This window comes from Panthera tigris, chromosome B3, assembly GCF_018350195.1.
Source record: "Panthera tigris isolate Pti1 chromosome B3, P.tigris_Pti1_mat1.1, whole genome shotgun sequence".
Lineage (NCBI taxonomy): Eukaryota > Metazoa > Chordata > Mammalia > Carnivora > Felidae > Panthera > Panthera tigris.
Genome location: NC_056665.1, coordinates 61,319,085 through 61,336,518, shown reverse-complemented (window position 1 = coordinate 61,336,518; position 17,434 = coordinate 61,319,085). Strand labels below are relative to the sequence as shown.

Genomic DNA, 17,434 nt, shown 5'->3' with positions numbered 1-17,434 from the left:
GCAGAAATAGAAAACAAGTAGAGTCTTGAATAACTGCTTGTTGACTACCTGAATTAATGAATCAAGGACAACTCTACTACCTTTTTCTTATAATAATCCTAATTTTAGAGGAGAGAAAATTTAGTTTGGATCATGCCCTCTCCCCGTAAGCTACCCATATCTTAAATAACATGGACTTCTTGGGGTGGTGCTAAAGTGATTTTGAGGTTGATTGAAGAGTAAGTGTTTGTATTCCCCAAAATTCCTATGTTGAAGCCTCATTCTCAATGTCAGAGTATTTGGAGGTGAGGCCTTTAGGAAGTGATTTGGTCATGAGGGTGGAACCCTTATGAATGGAATTAGTGCACTTATAAAAGGGACTCCAGAGAGCAACCTTGATCCTTCCAGCATATAAGGACACAGCAAGGAGATGGCTGTCTCTGAACCAGGAAGTGAGCCCTCACCAGACATTAAATCTGCAGGTGCCTTAACCTTGGACCCCCAGCCTCCAGAACTGTGAGAGATAAATTTCTCCTTTGGCTTTTGGCTTGGAGGAGGCAAAGGTAAAACTGTCTTTGGTTGTCCCTGATCCAGGTGCATCTGACACCAGCTGCCTCCACCATGCTGCCTAAGTTCGACCCCAATGAAATCAAAGTCGTATACCTGAGGCACACCAGTGGCGAAGTCCGTGCCATGTCTTCCCTGGCCCTGAAGATCAGCCCGCTGGGACTGTCTTCAGAAAGCGTTGGTAATGACATTGCCAAGGCAGCCGGTTATTAGAAGGGTCTAAGGATTATAGTGGAACTGACCATGTAGCACAGACAGGCCCAGACTGAAATGGTACTTTCTGCCTCTGCCCTGATTGTCAAAGCCCTCAAGGAACCGCCAAGAGACAGAAAGAGGCAGAAAAACAAGCACAGTGGAAATACCACTTTTGATGAGATTGTCAACATTGCCCGAAAGATATGGCACCGACCTTTAGCTGGAGAACTCTCTGGAACCATCAAAGAGATCCTAGGAACTGCCCAGTCTGTGGGCTGCAGTGTTGATGGCCACCACCCTCATGAAATCATAGATGACAGCAATAGAAGTGCAGTGGAATGCCCAGCTAGTTAAGGGCTACAAAAGAAAATATTTCAACAAAGGATCACTTGATAACCAATGGAAAAACAAACAAACAAACAAACAAATTTCTGTTTCTTATGATGGACCCAGTCTATGATACTCTGTTATAGCAGCACGAATGGATTAAAAAGGAGTTTGGGGTAATTCCCGATTGGATGCACCATTAATATAGTAATGATTTATTTTATTTTTTTTAAAGTTTATTTATTTGGAGAAAGACCGTGTGAGTGAGGGAGAGGCAGAGAGAGAGGGAGAAAGAGAATCTTAAGCAGGCTCCTGGCTGCCAGCACAGAGCCTCACACTGGGCTTAAACTCACAAAACTGCGAGATCATGACTTGAGCCAAAACCGAGTCAGACACTTAACTGACTGAGCCACCCAGGTGCCCCAACATGGTAATAATTTAAACCATATTCCCTTTGCTACACCTCTTGGTGGGCCAACAGAAGGCATGCTGACCCCCACAAAGCAGCTTGCTTTCTTCTTCCCTCTGGGTGACTTCTTGGGCAGGGGTTCTCAAAGAGGTGGAGGGAACAACATATCAGAGTCAGCTGGGTAATCTTACAAACTATAAATACCTACTACCCCCTTCTTTCTTGCCTCCTCAAGGAATCTTCCCTTCCTTCTCACCCTCCACCCCCTTGATAATTGTCTTTTTTTTTAAATTTTTTAATCTTTATTTATTTTTGAGAGAGAGAGACAGAGCGCAAGCAGGGGAGGAACAGAGAGAGGAGACACAAAATCCGAAGCAGGTTCCAGGGTCTGAGCTGTCAGCACAGAGCCCGACGCGGGCTTGAGCCCAAGAGCTGCGAGATCATGACCTGAGCCGAAGTCAGATGCTTAACCGACTGAGTCACCCAGGTGCCCCAAGAATCATTGTCTTAAAGCAAATGCTATATGGGCAGAAGGGAGAAGTATACACATAGGGATATGCACAGAGAATTCTTCTGAATTAAAAAAAAAAAATCTCAAAAAAAGAAACAAAGACCTCATTCTCATTTAGAGCTTCTTCTAACTCTTATCCTATGACTATGTTCAAGCTGTTGACTTTTTCCATGGCCGGATCTTTCCCAGAGCACAAAAAAGCCCCAGGAAGACTGAACCCAGCTGTGAGTTTCTTACCTTCTGTTCCTTTCTGTGTCACCTCAGATCCTGGGAAGACCAGGATCTGTTAGCTAGTTTTCCACCTGAATGCTAGAGAACCCTCCTGTCTTGCTTGGTACCCAGTCATTCCTGTTTTGCTTTGGGCAGGGTTTTGTGTCCCAGAGTTTGGAATTTCATTGTGCTATGTCTTATCTGGGTCTTTAGTAAATGGATCGCCTTGGCTTCAGGCTTATCTTGCAAAAGCCAGAAGCTTCCTTGGCCCTTTGCTGGGGTTGCCAGGATCAGGACTTCCTTTACTGACCCCTGTTACCTCTCTGACTTGAAATACCCTGTCTATAGTCCTTTTACCCCAGTATATCCTAGTCCCGTAAACAAAAAGGACTGTAGATAATCTTCAGGTTCCTTCTTAGCTCTGTGATTCTGGGATTCTTCTGTCTCTACCATGTTTTCAAGTCAAATTCTTAATTTTTTGGATGAAGAAGTCATATCTCTCCACTACATTATTCTCACTCAGTCTGCAGCTTATTTTCTCTAGAAGTTACTGCTGTCAGGATAATTGCCATTTTGCCCATGTCTGGACCATACAGTTTGTCTTTAGGGATCCCAAATACTTCTATCATTATTAATTGGGTAAAAAACAAAAAACCTTCTTGCCTTTTAGATTTGTTTTTTAGATTATCTTCTCTTAGCTGCTCTGGCAGTTCCTTTGTTCCAATCCCAAGGATGGTGATTCACACAGCTCAGGTCTAGCTCACGGTCCTTAGTCCTGCCCATTCACTGGTGCAACTCCTTTTCTTAGCTGCAGACATCCACTCAGTTGGGGTGAGGAAGTGAAAAATGGACTCCATAAGGCCACAATGTTACCTTTTATAATGCATATTTTTTTAAACATTCTTGAAGACATTCTTTAAAAGAAATGTTTTTAACATTTATTTATTAAAGTTTTTTTTAAATGTTTATTTATTTTAGAGAGAGTACAAGTAGGGGAGGCGCAGAGAGAGAGGGAGACAGAATCAGAAGCAGGCTCCAGGCTCTGAGCTGTCAGCACAGAGCCTGACGTGGGGCTCAAACCCACAAATCGTGAGATCATGACCTGAGCTGAAGTTGACGCCTAACCAACTGAGCCACCCAGGCGCCCCAACATTTATTTATTTTTGAGAGGTAGAGTTCGAGCGGGGGAGGAGCAGAGAGAGAGGGAGACACAGAATCTGAAGCAGGCCTCAGGCTCTGAGTTGTCAGCACAGAGCCTGACGCGGGGCTCGAACCCACGAACGAACCGTGAGCTCGTGACCTGAGCTGAAGTCAGATGCTTAACCGACTGAGCCCCAGGTGCCCCTTCTATAATATTTTAAAACAAATGTTAAACCAGAATGTAATCAGCTCCCAGCACCAGAAAGGGCATCTTTCTCCACAAGGAGAAGGTGTGTGCATGTACTCACCACTGTTGAAGTGGTCTCAAGGCATCATTTTGGCACCACGCAGGAGTAGAAGTTTGCAGATGATGTGTTCAGCCCAGCACTGTCCCTTCCTGAGGTCCTTGGGAGTACAGTAGCTTCTCTTGAACCATATTCCTTTCCAGCAGGAAGTTTCTGGGCTTTTCCCATTGCTACCATCAAGAAGTAGCCTGTGTGCCTGCCAGTCTGCAATCCCAGCACCGACATCCCTCTCATCAGCACCATCCCAGGGAGCTCCTGACTATGCTCAGGGTTTAATGGCCCTCGAGGGAGGCCACATTGGACTCCTTGTAGGTTTAGGTTATGTTCTATGTTAGCTATGAGGGGTCCCAGATTCAACCTGATTCCAATTCAACGTTTCTAGGGGCTTAAAATCAATTCTGCCTGTCTATCGTTGGGCCAGAGATTTTTCTAGGATCATCTGGACTCCCTTGAGTTGCTGCCAACAGGCCAGCAGGGAAACTCCAGCCCAGCCCAGGTTGACTGGCCCTGGGACACCAGTGTGGTATCCTGTGGTGTCTTCCACTCACCAACAAGGTCAACCACAGCCTGTTCCTTGTGTTTCAGAGTCCTTACAGTGGAACTGTTTGGTTCCTGCAGGAGCACAGAAAGAAAACAGTGAGGAGGAGGAGTGGGGAGAGAAAGACTCATGCAGAAGAGGGAGAGGAAGTGAGTGATGCTGAGGGAGGAGAAAAAGGCAAACAGCAACAGCAGCAACAGCAGGAGCAGAAAAAAAATAGGAATGTGAGGGCGGGAGGGAAAGGCAGAAAGGCAGGGTTCTGCTCATAACAATATTAACCCAAATTCCTGGGTAACATTTTACAGTGACCCATGAAATCTGGGTGAGAAAATAAGGAAGGAAGCTTGCAGTTTTAATTAATGGTAAAGCCTAGTGTTTCCATGGTCCCCATCCCTGGGAAGATCTATGGGCTAACTTCCCGGGTTTCCTCTGCAACACCCTTGGCAGTTCAGAACTGGGGAGACTAGCAAAGCCAAGTGGCTTTGCTGCACTCCTGCACCCCCATGCAGGCAGAGGGTCCCATACCACAAGGGTTGAGATACCAACAGCTCTCTGAAAACAGTTCACTTTGTCTCTTTCTTTCTTGACTTTTCCCTCTCATTCTGCTTTGTGTCCTCTTTTGTGGATCCTCTTGACTCGAGAACACTTTCTCGGGCCTTTTCACTAGAGTGCTGCAAAGATTGGATCCGCTCTCATAAAATGCTTTGCATGTTGCAAATTACAACAAAGGTGATCATTGTGATGGCTGTAACCTAGGACGAAATTGCTTCCTCAACATACAAGCTGGCAATCCCTCAGTCTGACTGTCAGAAAGGGTGCTACTGGTATGTTTTCAGAATTTCTCGATCTCCTAAGCCAGTCGGAAATGTTAATAAGAACTTGGAAAACAATGACCTGTTCACTGGGGTTGACATGAAGTTTGTCCTCTCAGTTGGTCTTGTTTTTGGCTCTCTGGACAATGGTCCACCTTGCATGTTCACAACTCATAGCCTTGCTCTCCCTTCATTTAGTTAAGCAAGTATTCTAGGGCCAAATTCCCCAAGAGCTATGGATTCAGGCTCTGAAAATCCATTTAGAATAAGTCTAGTTGGGCCCAGAACATCTGGACCCCATATAAATACCGAGTGAGTATATATGTGTGTTAGGGGCATTAACATGAAATTTGTACAGAAATAAATAATGGAGTAGGAAGGAGAGCTTTCTGTATGATTCTGGTGAGATAACTCTAACAACAGGAGAGTAGAACAAATGACTGAGAAAAGAAGAGCTGATCTCTGGTAGAACTGTAAAGACCAAAATCTATGTAGTTACGCAGTGACTAAGAGGGAATGAAATACGACGTAAACACTCAGGCAGAGGGTTTTAGCTTGTCCAGGAGCAGAAGTAACAGGGGAAAGACAGCCTTTCATAGTCTGTAGGTATCTTCTTCTGCTAGGAGAGGCAGACATTTGGTGGGTCTTCAGGGCAACATAGATGATTACTGAAAAGACATGAAGAGAGCTTCAGGTTAAACGGCACAATCGCAAGTCATCCTCAATCTGTGATTTATTTGCTCGTGTGTATGCACAACAGCTGTCTCTGATTAGAAACAGTAATTAGAACACTGCCTTCTTCTGTTTCGAAAAGTATTTGCTGACACGTGAGAAGCCCCAAGGACTGCGGCTTGATAGCGGTGGTAAGTTGTTAATGTAATGGTTTTGACCTTCTCAACTGCGTCTGCTTTAGTGTCAGCAATGCTTATCTTTACCCAACCTTTGCAAAGTACGGTTAGAGAAACTGTAGGCTTCTTTTTCCAGTAAAGGACTAGATGTTGCCATTCATCACTCCTCTTGTGTCTGTCCACAAGGAACAAAGAAGTAGGTCAAAACTTACCTACCCATCAGTCCCTTTGAACTGGCCTCTGCTGGAGGTCTCTCAAATGGCCCCAGTTCGTTCTTTCCACCTCATTGTAAGGAACTGGCCTTCCCTCCGTGTCCACCAGGAGGAGTCAGAGAGCGTGCCCGTCTGGGCGATGCCCGGGGCAGCCTTGCTTCCCTGGGTTTGCAAAACTTCCCACTGCTTCCTTTCTCGACAGCAAATGCAGAGGTTAGTGAGCCTCAAGTTTGTTTCCCAGAGTGGGGAAGAAGGAAATGGGGGAAGGGAGCAGGCATATCAAAATGCACTTCTAGAACAAAAATGATTTCTGAAGCACATGGTGCTACCGAGGGAGAGGTGATGACAGCCTCCTCCCATTTCCGGAACAGCTCCCAGAGTTGTCCGTGGGCGGATTCACATGACACATTCTTACACCCAATTCCATTCTGTGCTGTGTTTGCTCCTTGTTCGCATCTCAGGAACAATGGATCTGTACATCTTTGTATCTGAGTTTGATTCCCAATTGGTTGTATAGCTGAATTCTAGGCTTCCCGGTTTGTAATGTATTTATGCCAGTATTTATGCTTGTGAGTCATGAAACCTCATCAAACTAGCTTTACCTGTGCATGTGAGCTGGAGTATTGGATTGTGTGTATGTCCATGTGAACCGGAATACTGAATTGTGTATGTCCGTACTTCAAAAGAATTATTTATCATTAAGAAGTTGCTATTCTTCACAATGTTTTCGTGTGAAAAAGTATTGCTGGAGGAAGTAATAGCAATGATGCAAATTTGCCTGGAAACTGTTCTGAAACCAATTTGCCTTTCTGTGAAGTACAATTTGGGTTTTGGCATTTTTTGATTGATGTCTCTATATGAGGAGGTTTTTGGCTTTTTAGTGTTGCTGCTTTTCTGTTCTCACTCCTCTAGGAATCTTTGCCAACACACCACTGACATTTGAGGAAGAGAATAGAGACAGTTTGGCTTCTTGTAAATTTTTCAGTTTCCTTGGTGATGTAAATAATTATGGAACATATAAAAAGTTTTCAGCAAATTCAAATTTGGTTTTGAAAAAGCAGGTGCCAGGGAGCCTGGGTGGCTCAGTCGGTTGAGCGTATGACTTCAGCTCAGGTCATGATCTGGCAGTTTGTGAGTTCGAGCCCCGCATCGGGCTCTGTGCTAACAGCCTGGAGCCTGCTTTGGATTCTATGCCTCCTTCTCTCTCTGCCCCTCCCCCACTTGTGCTCTGTCTCTCTCTATCAAAAATAAATAAAATATATTTAAAAAAAAGAAAAAGCAGGTTTGTCACCTGTGATAAGGGCTGCAGGAATGGGCTCAGCAAGAAATTATCTTTTCCTCTTAAACTCACTTTATTATTTTTATTAATGTATGTTTATTTTAAGAAAGAGAGAGAGCAAGAGCAGGGGAGGGGCAGAGAGAGAATCCCAAGCAGGCTCCACGCTGTCAGCACAGAGCCCGACTCAGGGCTCAATCTCACAAACCATGAGCTCATGATCTGAGCCTAAACCAAGAGTCAGACGCTTAACCGACTGAGCCACCCAGGCACCCCTGAGACCACAATTCTTTTTTTTTTTAAATTTTTAATGCTTATTATTTATTATTTTGAGAGAGAGAGAGAGAGAGAGAGACAGAGAGAGCAGGGGAGGGGCAGAGAGGGAGAGAGAGAAAGAATCCCAAGCAGGCTCTGTGCTACCAGTACAATCTGATATGGGGCTCAAACTCACCAACCATGAGATCATGAGCTGAGACAAAATCAAGAGTCAGATGCTTAACTGACTAAGCCACCCAGGTGCCTCCTGAGACCCCAATTCTAATGGCAATATAAAACATGCTCTTTATGAGGTTCAGTAAAATTACCCAGGTGTGCGGGTGGCTTCAGGCCCAGCTCTGATAGGACAATTCCCTGCCATTTTCAGGTTTACTAGGAGACTCCTGTCCAATGGGTAGACCCAGAACCCAGGAACCTGAAAAGAAAGGCTGAATCACCTAAAACTGAGTGAGCAATTATCCAAATCTCAGATGTGGATTCTTCAGGTGGAGGAGTTCTCGCAGGAGAACATAAGCGCCTGCTTCTCTGGGAGAGGTCTGATTTAACAGTGCCCTCCTCAGTAGCATATTTTTCACTCTGGCTATTCTAAACTTTCTTATATTCTTCAAGTCCCCATTTTCCCTTTTTCCTTCCTTTCTCACCACTTCCTCTTTTAATCTTGCCAAATTGCCTTCCTCCCTTCACACCTCGTGGGGAGAAAAATGAGCTCTGCCATTTATTACCTTTTTCATATTGTTAAAGTTACCTCTCTTTTCAGGGACTCTTTAATTGTTAATGGGGATAACAACAGAACCCACCTTATGAGGTCGCTGTGGGGATTAAATGAGTTAATGCATAAAAATGTTTAGGCCAGCGCCATGGTGAATGCTTAGTAGATGTTAGCTCTTAGTATTACTGAGAAGACAAAGGTCAATACCATGAACTCCATCCAAACTCCTCTCCCCCTAAAAAATCACTGTCACTATCCATCACCACCTCCTTCTCCTTACCTCAGAGGACAAGACTAGCTTATTGTCTAAGTCTGTGCTCTCCACCCGTGTCTGGATTCCATCATTTCCTATCTCCTCAAGGGAACTGGTTGGATGAATTCTTTTCTCCCTCACATGTTAAATGGATTCCTTTTTCCTCACTCCCTTTTCTCATTCTCAAACAGGCTCAGGTCTCTCCTAGTTTAATGTTTATTTATTTTTGAGAGAGAGTTGGGGAAGGGTAGAGAGAGAGGTAGACAGAGAATTGGAAGCAGGCTCCATGTGTCAGCGCAGAGCCCAACTGGGGGCTCAAACTCAATGAACTGTGAGATCATGACCGGAACTGAAACCAAGAGTTGGATGCTTAACCGATTAAGCCACCCAGGCTACTTTCTATTTCTATGCTATAGTCTTTTACATATGCTATTCCTTTGCTTAGAACCCTTTCCCTCTCTCCCACAGTCAACTTCTTCTCTTCCTTGAACAATCATTGCCAACTGCCTTGAGCAGGTCAATTCTACCTGCTATATATATTTCATAGGAGTATGTTCCTCTTGGCAGTATTCATTATAAATTGCAATTTTATATTTATTTAAAGAATCCTTTGATTTGTATCTGTCACCTCAATAAGTCTCATGAAGGCAAAAACTACATGTGTATATTTTGTGGGGGGGGAGCGGCATTGAAAAATGAATACAATTCTGTATCTCTGTTTATAACACTGTTTCACTCTAATGTAATAGTATGACACCCAATGTGGCTAAGACAAAATTCATTATTTTTCTCCCCAAACCAATTTCTCCTTCATACTTACCCATTTAAGAATGCTTCCTTGGGGCACCTGGGTGGCTCAGTCGGTTAAGCATCCAACTTCAGCTCAGGTTGTGATCTCACAGTTTGTGGGTTTAAGCTCCACATTGGGCTTGCTGCTGGCAGCCTGTCAACACGGAGCCTGCTTTGGAAATCTGTCCTCCTCTCTCTCTGTCCCCTCCCCTGCTCACGCTCTCTCTCTCAAAAAATAAATAAAAAACATTAAAAAAAATTTTTTTAAATGTTTCCTTATTCTCTAGGGCACACAGACTCAGTTTCTTGCAGATATTCAGTTCCTTTTGCTCTCTTGTCTTCAACATTTAGGACCCTTCAAATCCTCACGTACTCTGGATTCTTTTGTAAGTCCTTGTATTCCAGCCTTTGGTATAGTGTCCTTAATGCTCAGTAAACATTTGTTAATATCAGATTTTTGGGATATCTGTAATGAAGAAAATGGTTGCAGCCATGATGTTGGGTGAGCCTTTAGAGACTGCCAAAGGGTGAGAAAGAGAAAGAGAGAGAGAGAGAGAGAGAGAAAAGCAGATAATGGAGGATGGCAGTGGATGGAGACTCAAGAGACACCTATACCACAGAAGGCTGGGAAACACCAGTAAAATAATGAAAGGAGCAAAAGGAGCCCCTGGCTAATGTATAATAATTCATTAATCATTTACTGAGCATCTATTACCTGCCCAGTACTTAGATTATGGTGACACAAAAATGAGTCAGAAGTTTTCTCTTTCCTGGGGTGCCTGGGTGGCTCAGTCAGTTGAGCGTCTGACTTTGGCTCAGGTCATGATCTCACGGTTTATGGGTTGGAGCCCCACATAGGGCTCTGTGTTGACAGCTCAGAGCCTGCAGCCTGCTTTGAACTCTGTGTCTCCCTCTCTCTCTGCCCCTCCCTTGCTCACACTCTGTGTCCCTCCCTCTCTCTCAAAAATAAACACTAAAAAGAAAAAAAAGTTTTCTCTTTCCTGAAGAAAGTCAGAGTCTAGTAGATAAACATGTAAACAAAAACTTACAGTATAATGTGATAAGTATTATAAAAAAAGTTCTCACAAAGTGTTCTTTGAGCAAGAGCAGGTGGTGACTAAGACAGTCTCAGCACAGGGATAGGGAAAGGTGGGTGTCACAGGATGACTAGGACTTGAGGAGCCTGAGATCGGGGAATGACATACCAGGAGGATAGAACAACATCAATAAGCCTGGGCCCGTGTGGAACTGCAAATCATTTTGTTTAGCTTTAGTGTAAAGGTTGGGAAGGGAATATCCTGGGAATTCAGGCTGGGGCTACTTTGTGAAGAGTGCCTCAGCAAGTGAGAATCTTAGTCTTTATATTCTAGTTAATAGAGAATCATCAAAGTTATTATTTTTTTTTACAACAACTTCATTAGGTGTAATTTATATACATTATAATATATAGATTTCAAGTCTACGATTCAACAGTATATATATATATATATATATATATATATATATATATATATATATCCTTATAACTGCTACTCCAATCTAGATATAGAACATTTCCATCATTCCTGAAAATCCCCTTTTGTGTTTTGCAGCTGATCCCACTTCTTTCCCAAGGCAACTAGTGATATGATTTTTATATTACCAGATGTTTTGCTTATTCATTGATAGGTAAAACACCCCAAAACCTAGTGACTTAAAACAATAAAAATCATTTATTGGCTCAAAATATTGTAACTTAGTTAGGGTTTAGTGGAATCATTGTGTCTCTGCTTTCTGTGACATCAGCCAAGAGAGCCTTGACTAAGGTTGGAGAATCTACTTCCAAAATGACTCACATGACTGGCAAGTTGGGATTGGCTCTTGGCTGGGAATGCAGCTAAGACTGCCAATAAGGGACTTTGTTTTTCTTCCACACAGCTGTTTGAACTTCCTCACAGTATGGGTTCCAAGAAGGAGGAACTAGAAGGTGCTAGTCCTTAAAAAAAAAAAAAATTATTTTTAATTTTTAATTTTTTAAATAATTTTTTAATGTTTATTTATTATTTTGAGCGAGAGAGAGAAAGAGTGTGCACACGTGCCCCCTCCCCCCATGCACACACAAATGGGGGAGGGGCAGAGAGAAGGAGAGACAGAATCCCAAGCAGCCTAAGTGCCATCAGCACAGAAACCAATGCAGGGTTTGAGCTCACAAACCATGAGATCATGACCTAAGCTGAGTATCAAGAGTCAGATGCTTAACCAACTGAGCCACCCAGGAACCCCTTATTTATTTATTTATTTATTTATTTATTTATTTATTTATTTATTTTATTTATCTATTGCCATCATTATTATTATTTAATGTTTATTTTTGAGAGAGGGAGAAAGAGAGTGCAAGCAGGGGAGGGGCAGAGAGAGAGGGAGATAGAGGATCTGAAGCGGGCTCTATGTGGGGCCCGTACCCACAAACTGGGAGATCGTGACCTGAGCCGAAATTGGACACAGCACACTGAACCACCCAGGTGCCCGCTTTTTTTTTTTTTTAATTTTTTTTTAACATTTATTTATTTTTGAGACAGAGAGAGACAGAGCATGAACGGGGGAGGGTCAGAGAGAGAGGGAGACACAGAATCTGAAACAGGCCCTGGGCTCTGAGCTGTCAGCACAGAGCCCGACGCGGGGCTCGAACTCACAGACTGTGTCATCATGACCCGAGCTGAAGTCAGACACTCAACCGACTGAGCCACCCAGGCGCCCCAGGGGCCCACTTTTTTAAAAACTTAAAACAAATTTTTTTTAAGTACTCTCCACCAAGATGGGACTCGAACTCACAACCCCAATATCAAGAGTTGTGTGAGACAGCTAGGCGCCCCTAAGCTGCTAGTCCTTTTAAAGACTTAAGCCCCAAATTGGTACAGCGTCACTTCTGCTGTATTCTATAGGTGGTAGCAGTCAAAAAGCCAGCCCAAATTCAAAGGGGTGGAAAAATAAATCCCACTTTTCAGTGAGGACAGTGGCAAAGAAGTTGGGTCATCTTTTTCCAGTATATCATAAATTAGTTTTGTTGGTTCTAGAATGTCACATAAATGGAATCATATAGTGTGTATTATTATAGTTCTGGCTTCTTTTCTTCAGCATGTGTTTTGGGATTCCTCCATGTTGTTACATATATCAGTACATTTTTTTTTTATTGTTGAGTAATAGCTCACTGTTAATGTTCATCCATTTTTCTGTTGATGGACATTAGATATTTCTACTTTTTGGTTATTTTGAATAAAGTTGGCATAAAAATTCTTACACAACACTTTTTTTGAAGATATATGTTTTCATTTCTTTTGAGTAAATACCAAGAAGTTGAATTTTGGGTCATAGGATAGGTTTATGTCAAAAATTTTTATTTTATTTTATTTTATTTTATTTTATTTTATTTTATTTTATTTTATTTTATTATTGTATTTTATTTTTAAAAAATGTTGATTTTTTATTTTTGAGAGAGAGGGAGTTGAGGAGTGGCAGAGAGAGAGGGATGGATAATCCTAAGAAGCCTCTGCACCGTCAGCACAGAGCCCCACGTGGGGCTTGAACTCACAAAGTGTGAGATCATGACCTGAGCCGAGATCAAGAGTTGGATGCTTAACCGACTGAGCCACCCAGGCACCTCTTTTTTATTTTATTTTTTAAGAAATCTCTATGTCCAATGTGGGGCTTGATCTGAAGACCTCAAGATCAAGAGTCACTTCATCTACCAACTGAGCCAGCCAGGAACCCTAGTATATGTTAAAATTTAAGAAATTGTTGGGGTGGGGGCACCTGGGTGGCTCAGTCCATTGAGCATCTGACTTTGGCTCAGGTCATGATCTCGCGGTCTGTGAGTTCAAACCCCAAGTCAGGCTCTGTGCTGACAGCTCAGAGCGCCTCCCCCGCTCATGCTCTGCCTCTCTCTCTGTCAAAAATAAATAAACATTAAAAAAAATAAAAAATTAAAAAAAAAGAAGTTGTCAGGGTGTCTGGATGGCTCTTTCGGTTAAGTGTCTGACTTGGGCTCAGGTCATGATCTCACAGTTCTCGAGTTTGAACCCAGCATGGGGCTCTATGCTGACAGCTCAGAGCCTGGAGGTTGCTTCATTTTCTGTGTCTCCCTCTCTCTCTGCCCTCTGCCCTTCCCCGCTCACACTCTGTCTCTGTCTCTGTCTCTCTCTCAAAAATAAATAAACATTGAAAAAAAGGTTAAAAAAAAGAAATTGTCAAACTACTTTCCAAAGGATTTTACCATTTTATACTCCCAGCAGCAATGTATGAGAGTTCCAGTTGCTCTAAATCTAGCCGACACTAGTTATCAAGTCTTTTTTTTTTTTTTAATTTTTTAAAAGTTCATTTATTTATGTTGAGAGAAACAGCACATGAGCAGGGAAGGGGCAGGGAGAGAGGGAGAGAGAGAGAGAATCCCAAGCAGGCTCTGTGCTGTTGGTGCAGAGCTCGAACTCACAAACTGTGAGATCATGACCTGAGCTGAAGTCAGGAGTGGATGCTCAACCAACTGAGCCACCCAGGCGCCCCCATCAAGTCTTTTAATTTTAGACACTCTAGGAAGTATGAGTGGTATCTGATTGTAGTTTTAATTTGTATTTCCATGACAATTAATAGAATTTTGCATCTTTTTTGTATGCCTATTAGCCATTTGTAGATTTTTCTCTGTAAAGTGTCAGTTCAAGGTCCATCTAAAAATATATTATGTTGCTGTCTTATTATTGAGCTATAAGCCTTCTTTATATGTTCCAGATGTTTGTTCTTTGTCAGATGTCTGTATTGTGAACACACATTAATGGTTTGGAAGACAATATTATTAAGGTTTTTGTTATTCACAGTTGATCTATGGAGTCAATGCAGTTCCAATTAAAATACCAGGGGGGGTTTCGGGGCACCTGGGTGGCTCAGTTGGTTGAGTGTCTGAGTTCAGCTCAGGTCATAATTTCAGGGTTTGTGAGTTCAAGCCCAGAATTGGACTCGCTGCTGTCAGTGCAGAGCCCACTTTGGATCCTCTGTCTCCTTCTCTCTCTGTCCCTCCCCTGCTCATGCTCTTTCTCTCTCAAAAATAAACATTTATGGGGTGCCTGGGTGGCTCAGTCGGTTGAGCGTCCGACTTCGGCTCAGGTCATGATCTCACAGTCTGTGGGTTCGAGCCCCGCATCAGGCTCTGTGCTGACAGCTCAGAGCCTGGAGCCTGTTTCAGATTCTGTGTCTCCCTCTCTCTGACCCTCCCCTGTTCATGCTTTGTCTCTCCCTGTCTCAAAAATAAATAAAACGTTAAAAAAATTTTTAAAAAGAATAGGCAATTAAAAAAAAATAAAATAAACATTTATAAATAAATAAATAAAAATAAATAAATAAATAAATAAATAAATAAATAAAATATTGGGGGGGGGGTTTCATAGTAATTGGCAAGCTGGTTGTAAAAATTATGGAAATACAAAGGACCTAGAATAGTCAAAACAGTTTTGAAAGGGGTGCCTGACTGGCTCAGTCAGGAGAGCATCTAACTGTGGATCTTGGGGTTGTGAGTTTGAGCCTTGAGTCAGGTATAGGGATTACTTAAAAGCAAAACAAAACACACACACACACACACACACACACACACACACACACACACACACACAATTTGATCTCAAGACTGACTGTAGAGCTACAGAAATCAAGGCAGCATGGCATTAGTATGTGGAAAAATAAACAGGGCAATGAAACAAAATAGAACCTAGAAATAGACCCAAACGTATGTAGTCGATCTTTTTTTTAAGTTTATTTTATTTTGAGAGAGAGCATGTGCATGGGCAGAAGCAGAGAGGGAGAGAATCCCAGGTAGGCTCTGTACTGTCAGCAGAGCCTGATGACATGGGGCTCAATCTTAGGAACAGTGAGACCATGGCCTGAGCTGAGATGGGGAGTTGTAAGCTTAACAGACTGAGCCACCTACACACCCCTAGTCAATTGCATTTTGAAAAAAAGATGTTGTGGTAGGCAGCCTCTAAGATGGACCCTAATGATTCCTGCCTAACACCCTTATGTGATCTCCCTTTGAGTGTGGGCTGACAGAAGTGATAGGGTGTTACTTCTGGGGTTAGCTTTAAAAAAAGACTGGGGCGCCTGGGTGGCTCAGTTGGTTAGACATCTGACTGTGGGCTCAGGTCATGATCTCACGGTTTAGCCTCAAATTGGCCTCTCTGCTGTTAGTGCAGGACCTGCTTGTGATCCTGTGTCCCCTCCTCTCTCTCCCCCTCCCCTGCTCAGGCTCTCTCTCTCTCTCAAAAATAAACACTTGACAAAAATAATAAAATAAAAATTAAAAAAAATTAAAAACAGAAAAAAGACTCTGGTTTACATCTTGGGCACACTCTTTCTATCTTGGGTGGCTTGCTATTGGTAAAGAGCTAGCTGACATGTTGTAAGGCAGCCTTGCAGAGAAGCCCATATGGCAAAAAATCAAGGTCTGCCCAGAACCACATGAATGAGCTTGGAAGCAGACTCTGCTCCTTGTGAATCAAATCAAGCCTTTAGATAAGCCGCAGCCCTGGCCAATAGCTTGCCTGCAACCTCATGAGAATCTTTCTTCCAGAGGCACCCAGGTGAACTGTGCCCAGATACCTTAACCATAGAAACACTAAGATAATAAATATTTGCTGTTTTAACCTGCTAATCTTGGGGGTAATTTGTTACACAGCTATAGATAATTAATACAGGGGCCAAAGTAATTCAAAGGGAGAAAAAGTCTTCAATAAATAGTGTTGAATCAACTTGATATTTTTATGAAAACAAAAAACAAAAAACAAAGACTCAACCCTACCTCACACCAAACACTACTATTAATTTGAGGTAGATATTAGACCTAAATGTAAGGGGCACCTGGCTGTCTCAGTTGGTAGAACATGCGACTATTTGGGGGTCGTGAGTTCGAGTCCCACAATGAGTGTAGAGATTACTTAAATATTTTTTAAAACTTCTGCAAAAAACACAGAAAAAAATCCTTACAACTTTGGGTAGGCAAAGATTTCTTAGACAAGATACAAAACTAACCATTAAAGTAAAGGTCAATAAATTGGACTTTATTAATTTTTTTCATAAAGGTTATTTATTTTGAGAGAGAGAGAATGGGGGGTGGGCAGAGAGAGAGAGGGAGAGAATGAATCTAAGTAGGCTCCATGCTCTCAGCACAGAGCTCAGTCAGGGTCTTGAACTCATGACCTGAGCTGAAATCAAGAGTTGCATGCTCAACTGACTGAGCCACCCAGGCACTTTATCAATCGTTTATTTATTTATTATTTTTATTTTTATTATTTTTATTATTTTTAATGTTTATTTGTGAGAGAGAAAGAGAGAGCACACACAAGCGGAGAAGGGCGGAGAGAGAGGGAGACACAGAATCTGAAGCAGGATCCAGGCTCTGATCTGTCAGCACAGGGCCCAATGTGGGGGTTAAACCCATGAGCTGTTAGATCATAACCTGAGCCAAAGTTGGACGGTTAACCAACTGAACCACCCAGGTGCCCCTTTCAGTGGTTTTCAAATTAAGGCATTATATGATGAGATCTGTGCTTCAGAAAAGGAACTTAAATCTGGGAGCAGTGTAGAGGACTGTCTGTCTTTCTGTCTGTCTCTCTCAGACACACAAATGCCCAATACTAGTAATCATTAGAAGTGGTCAAGTCCAGTGAATTAAAATGGTAAATGATTATCAGAAAAATCAGTCTTAGCTTATATATTCATTCATTCCTTAATTCTATCAACAAATATCTTCTGACTTTCTTTAAAAAAAAAAAACTGTGTTAAAATATATATAACAAAATTTACCATCCTAACCACTTTTTTCTATTGTAATAAGCATTTTTAAGTGTATAGTTCAGTAGTGTTAAGTACATTTACATTGCGGTACAACCAGTCTCCAGAATTCTTTTCATCTTGGCAAAACTGAAACTCTGAAACCCTTTGTATGAGAACTCCCCATTAGCCCTTCTCTCCAGCTCCTGGCAACCACCATTCAATTTTCTGTCTCTATGAATTTGACTACTCTAGATACTTTGTTTAAATGGAAACACTAAGTGTTTGTCTTC

At 42.3% G+C, this 17,434-nt stretch overlaps 1 protein-coding gene and 1 pseudogene across 1 annotated transcript in view; both read left to right on the top strand.

The window, feature by feature from the left end:
• The window catches only part of TYRO3 (TYRO3 protein tyrosine kinase), a 40,990-nt gene extending 40,350 nt beyond the window's left edge, over positions 1-640 (top strand). Inside the window, exon 20 of the transcript XR_006218658.1 lies at positions 574-640. The gene's annotated coding sequence lies outside the window, so the exon portion shown is untranslated. The remainder of the gene's footprint in view (positions 1-573) is intronic.
• Positions 601-1,095, top strand: LOC102957970 (annotated as a pseudogene).
• The last annotated feature ends 16,339 nt before the right edge of the window (positions 1,096-17,434 follow it).